Source organism: Aulostomus chinensis, chromosome 1 (assembly GCF_037954235.1).
Source record: "Aulostomus chinensis isolate RoL2024-O1b breed Wild chromosome 1, RoL_Achi_v1.0, whole genome shotgun sequence".
Taxonomy (NCBI): domain Eukaryota; kingdom Metazoa; phylum Chordata; class Actinopteri; order Syngnathiformes; family Aulostomidae; genus Aulostomus; species Aulostomus chinensis.
This window is the reverse complement of record NC_141320.1, coordinates 21,550,820-21,567,130: the sequence shown is the minus strand read 5'-3', so window position 1 is coordinate 21,567,130 and position 16,311 is coordinate 21,550,820.

The following is a 16,311-nucleotide window of genomic DNA, read 5'->3' as shown; positions in this document are numbered from 1 at the left end:
TTACCTAAGAAATGATGCCACAGTGATGTGGTGAGAGTTGCTCCGAACCTCAAAATGATGCTACAGTGATGTAATGAGAGTTGCTACGAATCTCAAAACGATGCTAAAGTAATGTCGTGAGAGTTGCTACGAATCTCAAAATGATGCTAAAGTGATGTAATGAGAGTTGCTATAAACCTAAGAAGTGATGCTACAGTGATGTGGTGAGAGTTGATAGTAATTTCAAAATAATGCTAAAGCGGTGTAATGAGAGTTGCTACTTCCCTAAGAAATGATGCTACAATGATGTAGTGAGAGTTGCTACGAACCTCAAAATGATGCAACAGTGATGTAATGAGGGTTGCTATTTACCTAAGAAATGATGCTACAGTGATGTCGTGAGAGTTGCTACGATCCTCAAAATGATGCTAAAGTGATGTAATGAGAGTTGCGACAAACCTAAGAAGTGATGCTACAGTGATGTAGTGAGAGTTGATAGTAATTTCAAAATAATGCTAAAGCGGTGTAATGAGAGTTGCTACTTCCCTAAGAAATGATGCGACAGTGATGTGGTGAGAGTTGCTCTAACCTCAAAATGATGGTACAGTGATATAATGAGGGTTGCTATTTACCTAAGAAATGATGCCACAGTGATGTGGTGAGAGTTGCTACGAACCTCAAAATGATGCTACAGTGATGTGGTGAGAGTTGCTACGAATCTCAAAATGATGCGACAGTAATGTCGTGAGAATTGCTACGAATCTCAAAATGATGCTAAAGTGATGTAATGAGAGTTGCTAAAAACCTAAGAAGTGATGCTACAGTGATGTGGTGAGAGTTGATAGGAAATTCAAAATAATGCTAAAGCGGTGTTATGAGAGTTGCTACTTCCCTAAGAAATGATGCTACAGTGATGTGGTGAGAGTTGCTACGAACCTCAAAATGATGCTACAGTGATGTAATGAGGGTTGCTATTTACCTAAGAAATTATGCTACAGTGATGTGGTGAGAGTTGCTACGAACCTCAAAATGATGCTACAGTGATGTGGTGAGAGTTGCTACGAACCGCAAAATGATACTACAGTGATATAATGAGGGTTGCTATTTACCTAAGAAATGATGCTACAGTGATGTGGTGAGAGTTGCTACGAACCGCAAAATGATACTACAGTGATATAATGAGGGTTGCTATTTACCTAAGAAATGATGCTACAGTGATGTGGTGAGAGTTGCTACGAATCTCAAAATGATGCTACAGTGATGTAATGAGGGTTGCTATTTACCTAAGAAATGATGCTACAGTGATGTAATGAGAGTTGCTACGAATCTCAAAACGATGCTAAAGTAATGTCGTGAGAGTTGCTACTATCCTCAAAATGATGCTAAAGTGATGTAATGAGAGTTGCTACAAACCTAAGAAGTGATGCTACAGTGATGTGGTGAGAGTTGCTACGAACCTCAAAATGATGCGACAGTGATGTGGTGAGAGTTGCTATGAATCTCAAAATGATGCGACAGTGATGTAGTGAGAGTTGCTACGAACCTAAGAAGTGATGCTACAGTGATGTAATGAGAGTTGCTACGAATCTCCAAATGATGCTAAAGTGATGTAATTAGAGTTGCTACAAACCTAAGAAGTGATGCTACAGTGATGTGGTGAGAGTTGATAGTAATTTCAAAATAATGCTAAAGCGGTGTAATGAGAGTTGCTACTTCCCGAAGAAATGATGCTACAATGATGTAGTGAGAGTTGCTACGAACCTCAAAATGATGCAACAGTGATGTAATGAGGGTTGCTATTTACCTAAGAAATGATGCTACGAATCTCAAAATGATGCGACAGTGATGTCGTGAGAGTTTCTACGATCCTCAAAATGATGCTAAAGTGATGTAATGAGAGTTGCGATAAACCTAAGAAGTGATGCTACAGTGATGTAGTGAGAGTTGATAGTAATTTCAAAATAATGCTAAAGCGGTGCAATGAGAGTTGCTACTTCCCTAAGAAATGATGCGACAGTGATGTGGTTAGAGTTGCTCTAACCTCAAAATGATGGTACAGTGATATAATGAGGGTTGCTATTTACCTAAGAAATGATGCCACAGTGATGTGGTGAGAGTTGCTACGAACCTCAAAATGATGCTGCAGTGATGCGGTGAGAGTTGCTACGAATCTCAAAATGATGCGACAGTAATGTCGTGAGAGTTGCTACGAATCTCAAAATGATGCTAAAGTGATGTAATGAGAGTTGCTAAAAACCTAAGAAGTGATGCTACAGTGATGTGGTGAGAGTTGATAGTAATTTCAAAATAATGCTAAAGCAGTGTAATGAGAGTTGCTACTAATCTCAAAATCATGGTACAGTAATGTCGTGAGAGTTGCTACGAACCTCGAAATGATTCTAAAGTGATGTAATGAGAGTTGCTACAAACCTAAGAAGTGATGCTACAGTGATGTGGTGAGAGTTGATAGTAATTTCAAAATAATGCTACAGTTGCAACTTCCCTAAGAAATGATGCTACAGTGATGTGGTGAGAGTTGCTACGAACCTCAAAATGATGCTACAGTGATGTCGTGAGAGTCGATAGTAATTTGAAAATCACGCTAAAGTGATGCAATGAGAGTTGTTACTTTCCTAAGAAATGATGCTACAGTGATGTGGTGAGAGTTGCTACGATCCTCAAAATGATTCTAAAGTGATGTAATGAGAGTTGCTACAAACCTCAGAAATGATGCTACAGTGATGTGGTGAGAGTTGCTACGAACCTCAAAATGATGCTACAGTGATGTAATGAGGGTTGCTATTTACCTAAGAAATGATGCTACAGTGATGTGGTGAGAGTTGCTATTTACCTAAGAAATGATGCTACAGTGATGTCGTGAGAGTTGATAGTAATTTCAAAATCACGCTAAAGTGATGCAATGAGAGTTGTTACTTTCCTAAGAAATGATGCTACAGTGATGTGGTGAGAGTTTCTACGATCCTCAAAATGATTCTAAAGTGATGTAATGAGAGTTGCTACAAACCTAAGAAATGATGCTACAGTGATGTGGTGAGAGTTGCTACGAACCTCAAAATGATGCTACAGTGATGTGGTGAGAGTTGCTACGAATCTCAAAATCATGAGACAGTGATGTCGTGAGAGTTGCTACAAACCTAAGAAGTGATGCTACAGTGATGTGGTGAGAGTTGATAGTAATTTCAAAATTATGCTAAAGCAGTGTAATGAGAGTTGCTACTTCCCTAAGAAATGATTAGACAGTGATGTAGTGAGCGTTGCTACGAACCTCAAAATGATGCTACAGTGATGTAATGAGGGTTGCTATTTACCTAAGAAATGATGCTACAGTGATGTGGTGAGAGTTGCTACGAACCTCAAAATGATGCTACAGTGATGTAATGAGAGTTGCTACGAATCTCAAAATGATGCTAAAGTAATGTCGTGAGAGTTGCTACTATCCTCAAAATGATGCAACAGTGATGTAGTGAGAGTTGCTACGATCTTCAAAATGATGCTAAAGTGATGTAATGAGAGTTGCGACAAACCTAAGAAGTGATGCTACAGTGATGTAGTGAGAGTTGCTACGAACCGCAAAATGATGCTCCAGTGATATAATGAGGGTTGCTATTTACCTAAGAAATGATGCTACAGTGATGTGGTGAGAGTTGCTACGAACCTAAAAAATGATGCTACAGTGATGTAGTGAGAGTTGCTACGAACCTAAGAAGTGATGCTAAAGTGATGTAATGAGAGTTGCTACTAATCTCAAAATCATGGTACAGTAATGTCGTGAGAGTTACTACGAACCTCGAAATGATTCTAAAGTGATGTAATGAGAGTTGCTACAAACCTTAGAAGTGATGCTACAGTGATGTGGTGAGAGTTGATAGTAATTTCAAAATAATGCTACAGTTGCAACTTCCCTAAGAAATGATGCTACAGTGATGTGGTGAGAGTTGCTACGAACCTCAAAATGATGCTACAGTGATGTAATGAGGGTTGCTATTTACCTAAGAAATTATGCTACAGTGATGTGGTGAGAGTTGCTACGAACCTCAATATGATGCTACAGTGATGTGGTGAGAGTTGCTACGAACCGCAAAATGATACTACAGTGATATAATGAGGGTTGCTATTTACCTAAGAAATGATGCTGCAGTGATGTGGTGAGAGTTGCTACGAAACTCAAAATGATGCCACAGTGATGTAATGAGGGTTGCTATTTACCTAAGAAATGATGCTACAGTGATGTGGTGAGAGTTGCTACGAATCTCAAAATGATGCTACAGTGATGTGGTGAGAGTTGCTACGAACCGCAAAATGATGCTACAGTGATGGAATGAGGGTTGCTATTTACCTAAGAAATGATGCTACAGTGATGTGGTGAGAGTTGCTACGAACCTCAAAATGATGCTACAGTGATGTAATGAGGGTTGCTATTTACCTAAGAAATGATGCCACAGTGATGTGGTGAGAGTTGCTCCGAACCTCAAAATGATGCTACAGTGATGTAATGAGAGTTGCTACGAATCTCAAAACGATGCTAAAGTAATGTCGTGAGAGTTGCTCTAACCTCAAAATGATGCTAAAGTGATGTAATGAGAGTTGCTACAAACCTAAGAAGTGATGCTACAGTGATGTGGTGAGAGTTGCTACGAACCTCAAAATGATGCGACAGTGATGTGGTGAGAGTTGCTACGAATCTCAAAATGATGCGACAGTGATGTAGTGAGAGTTGCTATGAACCTAAGAAGTGATGCTACAGTGATGTAATGAGAGTTGCTACTAATCTCAAAATCATGCTACAGTAATGTCGTGAGAGTTGCTACGAATCTCAAAATGATGCTAAAGTGATGTAATGAGAGTTGCTACAAACCTAAGAAGTGATGCTACAGTGATGTGGTGAGAGTTGATAGTAATTTCAAAATAATGCTAAAGCGGTGTAATGAGAGTTGCTACTTCCCGAGGAAATGATGCTACAATGATGTAGTGAGAGTTGCTATGAACCTCAAAATGATGCAACAGTGATGTAATGAGGGTTGCTATTTACCTAAGAAATGATGCTACAGTGATGTGGTGAGAGTTGCTAAGAATCTCAAAATGATGCGACAGTGATGTGGTGAGAGTTGCTACGATCCTCAAAATGATGCTAAAGTGATGTAATGAGAGTTGCGACAAACCTAAGAAGTGATGCTACAGTGATGTAGTGAGAGTTGATACGAACCTCAAAATGATGCTACAGTGATGTAATGAGGGTTGCTATTTACCTAAGAAATGATGCCACAGTGATGTGGTGAGAGTTGCTCCGAACCTCAAAATGATGCTACAGTGATGTAATGAGAGTTGCTACGAATCTCAAAACGATGCTAAAGTAATGTCGTGAGAGTTGCTACGAATCTCAAAATGATGCTAAAGTGATGTAATGAGAGTTGCTATAAACCTAAGAAGTGATGCTACAGTGATGTGGTGAGAGTTGATAGTAATTTCAAAATAATGCTAAAGCGGTGTAATGAGAGTTGCTACTTCCCTAAGAAATGATGCTACAATGATGTAGTGAGAGTTGCTACGAACCTCAAAATGATGCAACAGTGATGTAATGAGGGTTGCTATTTACCTAAGAAATGATGCTACAGTGATGTCGTGAGAGTTGCTACGATCCTCAAAATGATGCTAAAGTGATGTAATGAGAGTTGCGACAAACCTAAGAAGTGATGCTACAGTGATGTAGTGAGAGTTGATAGTAATTTCAAAATAATGCTAAAGCGGTGTAATGAGAGTTGCTACTTCCCTAAGAAATGATGCGACAGTGATGTGGTGAGAGTTGCTCTAACCTCAAAATGATGGTACAGTGATATAATGAGGGTTGCTATTTACCTAAGAAATGATGCCACAGTGATGTGGTGAGAGTTGCTACGAACCTCAAAATGATGCTACAGTGATGTGGTGAGAGTTGCTACGAATCTCAAAATGATGCGACAGTAATGTCGTGAGAATTGCTACGAATCTCAAAATGATGCTAAAGTGATGTAATGAGAGTTGCTAAAAACCTAAGAAGTGATGCTACAGTGATGTGGTGAGAGTTGATAGGAAATTCAAAATAATGCTAAAGCGGTGTTATGAGAGTTGCTACTTCCCTAAGAAATGATGCTACAGTGATGTGGTGAGAGTTGCTACGAACCTCAAAATGATGCTACAGTGATGTAATGAGGGTTGCTATTTACCTAAGAAATTATGCTACAGTGATGTGGTGAGAGTTGCTACGAACCTCAAAATGATGCTACAGTGATGTGGTGAGAGTTGCTACGAACCGCAAAATGATACTACAGTGATATAATGAGGGTTGCTATTTACCTAAGAAATGATGCTACAGTGATGTGGTGAGAGTTGCTACGAACCGCAAAATGATACTACAGTGATATAATGAGGGTTGCTATTTACCTAAGAAATGATGCTACAGTGATGTGGTGAGAGTTGCTACGAATCTCAAAATGATGCTACAGTGATGTAATGAGGGTTGCTATTTACCTAAGAAATGATGCTACAGTGATGTAATGAGAGTTGCTACGAATCTCAAAACGATGCTAAAGTAATGTCGTGAGAGTTGCTACTATCCTCAAAATGATGCTAAAGTGATGTAATGAGAGTTGCTACAAACCTAAGAAGTGATGCTACAGTGATGTGGTGAGAGTTGCTACGAACCTCAAAATGATGCGACAGTGATGTGGTGAGAGTTGCTATGAATCTCAAAATGATGCGACAGTGATGTAGTGAGAGTTGCTACGAACCTAAGAAGTGATGCTACAGTGATGTAATGAGAGTTGCTACGAATCTCCAAATGATGCTAAAGTGATGTAATTAGAGTTGCTACAAACCTAAGAAGTGATGCTACAGTGATGTGGTGAGAGTTGATAGTAATTTCAAAATAATGCTAAAGCGGTGTAATGAGAGTTGCTACTTCCCGAAGAAATGATGCTACAATGATGTAGTGAGAGTTGCTACGAACCTCAAAATGATGCAACAGTGATGTAATGAGGGTTGCTATTTACCTAAGAAATGATGCTACGAATCTCAAAATGATGCGACAGTGATGTCGTGAGAGTTTCTACGATCCTCAAAATGATGCTAAAGTGATGTAATGAGAGTTGCGATAAACCTAAGAAGTGATGCTACAGTGATGTAGTGAGAGTTGATAGTAATTTCAAAATAATGCTAAAGCGGTGCAATGAGAGTTGCTACTTCCCTAAGAAATGATGCGACAGTGATGTGGTTAGAGTTGCTCTAACCTCAAAATGATGGTACAGTGATATAATGAGGGTTGCTATTTACCTAAGAAATGATGCCACAGTGATGTGGTGAGAGTTGCTACGAACCTCAAAATGATGCTGCAGTGATGCGGTGAGAGTTGCTACGAATCTCAAAATGATGCGACAGTAATGTCGTGAGAGTTGCTACGAATCTCAAAATGATGCTAAAGTGATGTAATGAGAGTTGCTAAAAACCTAAGAAGTGATGCTACAGTGATGTGGTGAGAGTTGATAGTAATTTCAAAATAATGCTAAAGCAGTGTAATGAGAGTTGCTACTAATCTCAAAATCATGGTACAGTAATGTCGTGAGAGTTGCTACGAACCTCGAAATGATTCTAAAGTGATGTAATGAGAGTTGCTACAAACCTAAGAAGTGATGCTACAGTGATGTGGTGAGAGTTGATAGTAATTTCAAAATAATGCTACAGTTGCAACTTCCCTAAGAAATGATGCTACAGTGATGTGGTGAGAGTTGCTACGAACCTCAAAATGATGCTACAGTGATGTCGTGAGAGTCGATAGTAATTTGAAAATCACGCTAAAGTGATGCAATGAGAGTTGTTACTTTCCTAAGAAATGATGCTACAGTGATGTGGTGAGAGTTGCTACGATCCTCAAAATGATTCTAAAGTGATGTAATGAGAGTTGCTACAAACCTCAGAAATGATGCTACAGTGATGTGGTGAGAGTTGCTACGAACCTCAAAATGATGCTACAGTGATGTAATGAGGGTTGCTATTTACCTAAGAAATGATGCTACAGTGATGTGGTGAGAGTTGCTATTTACCTAAGAAATGATGCTACAGTGATGTCGTGAGAGTTGATAGTAATTTCAAAATCACGCTAAAGTGATGCAATGAGAGTTGTTACTTTCCTAAGAAATGATGCTACAGTGATGTGGTGAGAGTTTCTACGATCCTCAAAATGATTCTAAAGTGATGTAATGAGAGTTGCTACAAACCTAAGAAATGATGCTACAGTGATGTGGTGAGAGTTGCTACGAACCTCAAAATGATGCTACAGTGATGTGGTGAGAGTTGCTACGAATCTCAAAATCATGAGACAGTGATGTCGTGAGAGTTGCTACAAACCTAAGAAGTGATGCTACAGTGATGTGGTGAGAGTTGATAGTAATTTCAAAATTATGCTAAAGCAGTGTAATGAGAGTTGCTACTTCCCTAAGAAATGATTAGACAGTGATGTAGTGAGCGTTGCTACGAACCTCAAAATGATGCTACAGTGATGTAATGAGGGTTGCTATTTACCTAAGAAATGATGCTACAGTGATGTGGTGAGAGTTGCTACGAACCTCAAAATGATGCTACAGTGATGTAATGAGAGTTGCTACGAATCTCAAAATGATGCTAAAGTAATGTCGTGAGAGTTGCTACTATCCTCAAAATGATGCAACAGTGATGTAGTGAGAGTTGCTACGATCTTCAAAATGATGCTAAAGTGATGTAATGAGAGTTGCGACAAACCTAAGAAGTGATGCTACAGTGATGTAGTGAGAGTTGCTACGAACCGCAAAATGATGCTCCAGTGATATAATGAGGGTTGCTATTTACCTAAGAAATGATGCTACAGTGATGTGGTGAGAGTTGCTATTTACCTAAGAAATGATGCTACAGTGATGTCATGAGGGTTGCTATTTACCTAAGAAATGATGCTACAGTGATGTGGTGAGAGTTGCTACGAACCTCAAAATGATGCTACAGTGATGTCGTGAGAGTTGATAGTAATTTCAAAATCACGCTAAAGTGATGCAATGAGAGTTGTTACTTTCCTAAGAAATGATGCTACAGTGATGTGGTGAGAGTTGCTACGATCCTCAAAATGATTCTAAAGTGATGTAATGAGAGTTGCTACAAACCTAAGAAATGATGCTACAGTGATGTGGTGAGAGTTGCTACGAACCTCAAAATGATGCTACAGTGATGTGGTGAGAGTTGCTACGAATCTCAAAATGATGCGACAGTGATGTCGTGAGAGTTGCTACGATCCTCAAAATGATGCTAAAGTGATGTAATGAGAGTTGCGACAAACCTAAGAAGTGATGCTACAGTGATGTGGTGAGAGTTGATAGTAATTTCAAAATAATGCTAAAGCAGTGTAATGAGAGTTGCTACTTCCCTAAGAAATGATGCGACAGTGATGTAGTGAGCGTTGCTACGAACCTCAAAATGATGCTACAGTGATGTAATGAGGGTTGCTATTTCCCTAAGAAATGATGCTACAGTGATGTGGTGAGAGTTGCTACGAATTTCAAAATGATGCTACAGTGATGTAATGAGAGTTGCTCCGAATCTCAAAATGATGCTAAAGTAATGTCGTGAGAGTTGCTACTATCCTCAAAATGATGCAACAGTGATGTAGTGAGAGTTGCTACGATCTTCAAAATGATGCTAAAGTGATGTAATGAGAGTTGCGACAAACCTAAGAAGTGATGCTACAGTGATGTAGTGAGAGTTGCTACGAACCGCAAAATGATTCTCCAGTGATATAATGAGGGTTGCTATTTACCTAAGAAATGATGCTACATTGATGTGGTGAGAGTTGCTACGAATTTCCAAATGATGCTACAGTGATGTAATGAGAGTTGCTACGAATCTCAAAATGATGCTAAAGTAATGTCGTGAGAGTTGCTACTATCCTCAAAATGATGCTAAAGTGATGTAATGAGAGTTGCTTCAAACCTAAGAAGTGATGCTTCAGTGATGTGGTGAGAGTTGCTACGAACCTCAAAATGATGCGACAGTGATGTGGTGAGAGTTGCTACGAATCTCAAAATGATGCGACAGTGATGTAGTGAGAGTTGCTACAAACCTAAGAAGTGATGCTACAGTGATGTGGTGAGAGTTGATAGTAATTTAAAAATAATGCTAAAGCGGTGTAATGAGAGTTGCTACTTCCCTAAGAAATGATGCTACAATGATGTAGTGAGAGTTGCTACGAACCGCAAAATGATGCAACAGTGATGTAATGAGGGTTGCTATTTACCTAAGAAATGATGCTACAGTGATGTGGTGAGAGTTGCTACGAACCTCAAAATGATGCTACAGTGATGTGGTGAGAGTTGCTACGAACCTCAAAATGATGCTACAGTGATGTGGTGAGAGTTGCTACGAATCTCAAAATGATGCGACAGTGATGTAGTGAGAGTTGCTACGAACCTAAGAAGTGATGCTACAGTGATGTAATGAGAGTTGGTACTAATCTCAAAATCATGGTACAGTAATGTTGTGAGAGTTGCTACGAACCTCAAAATGATGCTAAAGTGATGTAATTAGAGTTGCTACAAACCTAAGAAATGATGCTACAGTGATGTGGTGAGAGTTGATATTAATTTCAAAATAATGCTAAAGCGGTGTAATGAGAGTTGCTACTTCCCTAAGAAATGATGCTACAGTGATGTGGTGAGAGTTGCTACGATCCTCAAAATGATGCTACAGTGATGTGGTGAGAGTTGCTACGAATCTCAAAATGATGCTACAGTAATGTCGCGAGAGTTGCGACTATCCTCAAAATGATGCGACAGTGATGTAGTGAGAGTTGCTACGAACCTAAGAAGTGATGCTACAGTAATGTCGTGAGAGTTGCTACGAACCTCAAAATGATGCTACAGTGATGTAGTGAGAGTTGCTACGAACGTAAGAAATGATGCTACAGTGATGTAGTGAGAGTTGCTACGAACGTAAGAAATGATTCTACAATGATGTAATGAGAGTTGCTACTTACCTAAGAAATGATGCGACAGTGATGTGATAATTGCGATGAAGCTCATAATGAAACTACAGTGATGTAGTGAGAGTTGCTACGAACCTCAAAATGATGCAGGGTGACTTTGTGGAAAGTCTTGCACTCCCAACACATTCATTCTGCGTCGCTCACAAGACACTTGACTTTGTTGGTGATGGCCCAGTCCTCCATCAGGCCTCTTTGGACTGGGGCCAAACTGTCAGCAGGGTGACTTTGTGGAAAGTCTTGCACTCCCAACACATTCATTCTCACTAATGCAGTGACAGGTCAGAGCCAAGGGAGCCTCCATGTCCACAGATGTCCACATGGCAGCTGGACTTCCTTTTTCACTCCTTCCCGTTCCTCCTGGTACTTTTTAGCCACCGTTTGTTTGATGGTCTAAAAAATGACACCCAGAGTAAATCAATACATTGAAATTAGAGATGAAATAAACTGGAGATATCAACGACTGCTTTAGATCATTTCCACACAAACCTTTCTGGTTGGCAAACATATGAGGCTCAAGGACCTGAACCAGTTCCCTGAACCCTTCCCTCTCAACAGTGCTGAGGGGCTGGCAGTCCTTCAGGATCAAATTCAGCAGAGCCTCATCCAGCATCTGCTTCCTGGAAGCTGGATGGTTAAAGATGAAGGAGAGAAGAAATGAATAGGAATTAATGATCAGTGAAGCAACTGTGAGTCAGTTGGAGAGTGGCTGTATACCTGAGTTCATCCTGGTGGATCTGGGACTTCATTCTCATGCCTGGCCCCATCATGCCTCAGCACTGAAGAGGTGCTTTTGTTGAGATGAGACGCTTCTGTCCAACAAATGCGACATTCAACCTGCAGAAAAGAACAGGAGTACTCAGCTAAAAGTTCCTTTCTTCATGGTGACTGGTGTTTCTTAGTCTTAGACCACCAGGTTTCCAATGAGGTGTATCGGATACGTTGTTGTGTGCCGCTGAAATCCGTCCAATTCCGGCGTTGTTTCCTCATGAAATATGTTTGCCTTAAAGCTCATTAAAGTGTTGAACCACAATATCGTTCACCATAACTGAGTCAACTTCAAGATAACCTACTTCTACATTCCAGTCCCGGCTGCTCCTGTTCTGCTGCAGTCCAGAAAACAACAACCCGATACAATTGGCGCTCCTTCCCACAGCTCCGGCCCGGATCCGCATGGTTCCGCTGACTGACTGTGAGACGCGCTCCCTCCAGAGTGGCACAGCCCGATGGGGGTCCTTATCTGGCACGGGGGCGTAAAACAGGTGCGACTGGAAAGCCTGGTTTATTCTGAGTCGCGGGAACGCGTTGCTCTGCAATTCACCGCCAAGCCGCTAGGGTGTGTGGCTTTGTCTTTGTATTGTTTACGGGCTCTTGTCGGATTCCTTGGTTTTCTTCCGGTCACAGACAACAATTGTTGGCAATTTGTTAGTCTTTGTAGTGCCGCGAATACACCTTTCTTCGTCTTGGTCCATTTTTTCTTGACGCTGTCACCTCAGAAACTTTGAAAATGGCGGTGTTGTTGTGCTGCGACTGAACCGGAAATGACGTTTTGAGCGGACCAATTACAGTCCTCGACGGTGACGTCACCCCGCGGCGACGCGTTGCGGAGGCAGGATATTTTGGAGGCGCGTTTAAGGCTTCGGCGTAGGTACGAATACTACTCGACACAGAAGCATAAATCAGGCTTAAATCAGGCTTTATAGTCCAACAGGAAGTTAGCATGTCAGGGATGAGACACCCTGATAGTCCAACAGGAAGTTAGCATGTCAGGGATGAGACACCCTGATAGTCCAACAGGAAGTTAGCATCTCCATGCTTCCCTTGACCAGAAGCCAGTGGGATCGTTCCATTCTGACATCTTGATTGACATTTGTCCTTCTCTTAGCTAAATAGCAGGCAATCATTTGAAAAAAAAAACCTTGATTTACTTTTTGTATTTTGATCTTCAGCTCATTTGCATACTTTTGTTAAAATTCTCCCCTTTTTGTGTTTGTTTGTTTTTTGCTGCTTTTTTTAGCACAAAGTCCACCTGGTGCCTAAAGACCAGTTCAGCATGGACTACGTTGAACCTTCAGTCCGCTGCATCAGCACCCATGGACGGTTCCCCCTTGACAGGTGGGTTCTTGTGAGGAATATTAGTGGGACAGCACTCTTGTTAGAACGGTTCTGATCCACCTCCCCCCCCCCCCTGTAGCTCCTCCTGTGTCCCCTCAGCGCTCTTGTTAGAATGGTTCTGATCCACCTCCCCCCCCCCCCTGTAGCTCCTCCTGTGTCCCCTCAGCGCTCTTGTTAGAACGGTTCTGATCCACCTTCCCTCCCCCTGTAGCTCCTCCTGTGTCCCCTCAGCGCTCTTGTTAGAACGGTTCTGATCCACCTTCCCTCCCGCTGTAGCTCCTCCTGTGTCCCCTCAGCGCTCTTGTCAGAACGGTTCTGATCCACCTTCCCTCCCCCTGTAGCTCCTCCTGTGTCCCCTCAGCGCTCTTGTCAGAACGGTTCTGATCCACCTTCCCTCCCCCTGTAGCTCCTCCTGTGTCCCCTCAGCGCTCTTGTTAGAACGGTTCTGATCCACCTTCCCTCCCCCTGTAGCTCCTCCTGTGTCCCCTCAGCGCTCTTGTTAGAACAGTTCTGATCCACCTTCCCTCCCCCTGTAGCTCCTCCTGTGTCCCCTCAGCGCTCTTGTTAGAACGGTTCTGATCCACCTTCCCTCCCCCTGTAGCTCCTCCTGTGTCCCCTCAGCGCTCTTGTTAGAACGGTTCTGATCCACCTTCCCTCCCCCTGTAGCTCCTCCTGTGTCCCCTCAGGCTCTTGTTAGAACGGTTCTGATCCACCTTCCCTCCCCCGTAGCTCCTCCTGTGTCCCCTCAGCGCTCTTGTTAGAACGGTTCTGATCCACCTTCCCTCCCCCTGTAGCTCCTCCTGTGTCCCCTCAGCGCTCTTGTTAGAAGGGTTCTGATCCACCTTCCCTCCCCCTGTAGCTCCTCCTGTCCCCTCAGCGCTCTTGTTAGAAGGGTTCTGATCCACCTTCCCTCCCCCTGTAGCTCCTCCTGTGTCCCCTCAGAGCTCTTGTTAGAACGGTTCTGATCCACCTTCCCTCCCCCTGAAGCTCCTCCTGTGTCCCCTCAGCGCTCTTGTTAGAAGGGTTCTGATCCACCTTCCCTCCCCCTGTAGCTCCTCCTGTGTCCCCTCAGCGCTCTTGTCAGAACGGTTCTGATCCACCTTTCCTCCCCCTGTAGCTCCTCCTGTGTCCCCTCAGAGCTCTTGTGAGAATGGTTCTGATCCACCTTCCCTCCCCCTGTAGCTCCTCCTGTGTCCCCTCACGTTTCCAAACTCCCTCCCACTGGCTGGTGCTGAAGGAGGGCCAGAGCTCCTCCTCCAGGAGCCCATCCTGGCCTCCCCCGCTGCAGGTCCTCCACTGACCTCCCACCAGAGAGATGAGCCCCCTGGTTCAGAGGTGACAGACCACCTCTGGGAGCAGACAACAGAGACCACATCAGGCTGGACTCCGTGCAGGTACGGAGGCTGACAGCTGCTGAGTGAGTGAGTTTACGACGCTCCCACCACTGCTGCTGGATCGATTTAACACATCTGGAATATTTAGATTTATTCTGGGTCAACATCTGCATCTGTTGAAGTCCTCAGTCTCCATGCAGGTGGTGTTGTTCCAGATAAAAGGTCTCAATAACAGCATCACTCCAGGTGAAACCATTCCAAAGAAGGCTAAGTGGAGCTGGCATATCAGCCCCCAATGGAAGCCTGCTGCTGCTGCCAAGCTCTCCATGTCATCATGGAAAAGTTGATTGTTCAACTCAATGTTTTTCCCATTGGGAGGAGATTTGTTGTTCCACCATGAAGTCTTTTCTGGTGATGAGTTTGTGTGTTGTAGTAGCATGAAGATATCTTGTTATCATGATCAACTCATCTGGCCTGGTGGAAGAACGCTGCTGTGTTTGGATTCAGACGAGTCAAATCTGAACCAGGGACTTGTAGTTTTATCCTCGGTCTCCGGACTCATAAAATGGAGACCGGCCCAGTTTGACACTTTTGAACTCCTTCATGATGTTCAAATCTCATGACTGAGATTCGTGATTGGAAACATCGGCGGTTCAGGAAAGAAAACATGTACCATTGAACATCGCTCTCATCCTTCTACTCAGAACGCTGCGGTGGACTCCACCGTGTCCAGGCTTTGGGCAGATACATCTTCATCCTCCACCACCACCAGCCGCTCCACCCCACCCACCCTGTGCAGGTCTACATTACCAGGGTCGGATCTGGCAGGGTGGAGGATCTTTGATTCATCTTAGCTTTCCTGCTCCGGCTGATTGAGAAACATTAAAATGGAGATGGTTGTTTGCGTCTTTCAGGCCACGCCAACGCCTCCTTCTGTCCCCACGCTTACGGCTGCCGAAATGTGCCGGTGTCTGAAAACCAGATCATTCTGGATGTGCCGGACCACCAGGTCCTCCTCACCTGCAGGTTCCTGCAGGCAGAGCCCTGTGGTGGTAGGTTTCCTGCTCCTCTGCTGGACTGATACCCTCTCCCTTTCCCCACACGTATCTGCTGTTTCTACTCTGTGCCTCCTTCTCCTCTGTCAGGCCTGGACTTCTTCCTTCTGTCTCTCCAGGATCACGTCCTGGTGGTGCCTGAGAGCAGCTCCAGCTCCAGCTCCCTGAACCAAGAACCACTGGAGAAATCTGACCACTTCATCAGCAACTGTGGCCTCAACAGCTTTCATGTCAAGTCGGTGTCTCTCAGCCTGAGTTGGTCCCTGTTCTGTATCCCTGAATGTTCAAGAGGAACTAAACTGGGCCTGACTGGGACGCTTCTGTCTGCTCAGATTTGGGTTGTGAATGCATTCAGATGTCATTTACAAGCATTGGAACTAAAGACCTGAGCCTCAAGAGTATTTAGTTCTTGATTTACTTTCTCTTGCAGGGTTTCATTTTGTGCTAATTTTCTTTTGAAGATCTTTGTTTTTTTGTTGTCCTTCCATTTAGCAAGTTTGGCTAAGAACCGTTTCCCCACTAAACTAATTTTCCTAAAATGTCTCGCTAACGTTTCCTTTTTCTCTGTCGTCCCTCCTGTCCTTCGTCTCCATTCTGTCTCAGCTCAGCTGTGTCTCTTGGGCTCTCTTCAACAACGGCGCCCTGCCTTGTGCCTGCCATGAGGTTGGAGCTGAGAGTGACACCTGCGAGTCATTTGGTGGTCGGTGCCGCTGCAGGCCCCACGTGATTGGCCGAGACTGCTCCATGTGGGCCGCGGGTTGCTGGGGATTCCCCACTG